The sequence below is a fragment of the Chlorocebus sabaeus genome, chromosome 24, assembly GCF_047675955.1.
Source record: "Chlorocebus sabaeus isolate Y175 chromosome 24, mChlSab1.0.hap1, whole genome shotgun sequence".
NCBI lineage: Eukaryota > Metazoa > Chordata > Mammalia > Primates > Cercopithecidae > Chlorocebus > Chlorocebus sabaeus.
Window position 1 is genome coordinate 70,932,283 of NC_132927.1, and position 561 is coordinate 70,932,843.

Here is a 561-nt window from a genome sequence, read left to right on the forward strand (position 1 = left end):
CACGTTGCTTGTGCTTTTCCATGCTGACTGCCAGACTCTGTACCTCTGAGGCTACTTGTGCCCCAAAGCCAAGCCCCCTGACCTCCCATGCAGGCTCAGCTCCACCCCAGAATCTGGGCTGCTTCTGCCTTCAGCTGCAGCAGCCTGCCCAGAACCACCTAAGCTTGTGACTGAGCTCACCCAGACCTCAGGCCCAGGGCTGGGAGGGGAACCTGCTGCTGTAAGGCTAATTCCTGCCTCCCGGGCTTCTGGGTGCCCACTTTCAGTTTCCCTCTTTCCACCCGCAGGGCCTAGGCTCCACCTGGCTCTTTCAAGAGCTCCTAGCCCTGACCACATCTAGCATAGCCCCCGGACCCCTCGCTCCTACAGCTGGGCAGGGCTTTATCATGGGACGTCCCTCTTCTGCCCTTTAGCGCCCCTAATTTGGGGGAAGTAGCAACTTTCTGGGTTTCCAGACTGAGCCCCTCAACTGCTTCATCAGTTCCTAGCCCTGGCTGTGTGAATGATCTCCCTCAACAACACGAGTGCAGAGCTGAGGACAAATGAACCATCAGCGCACAA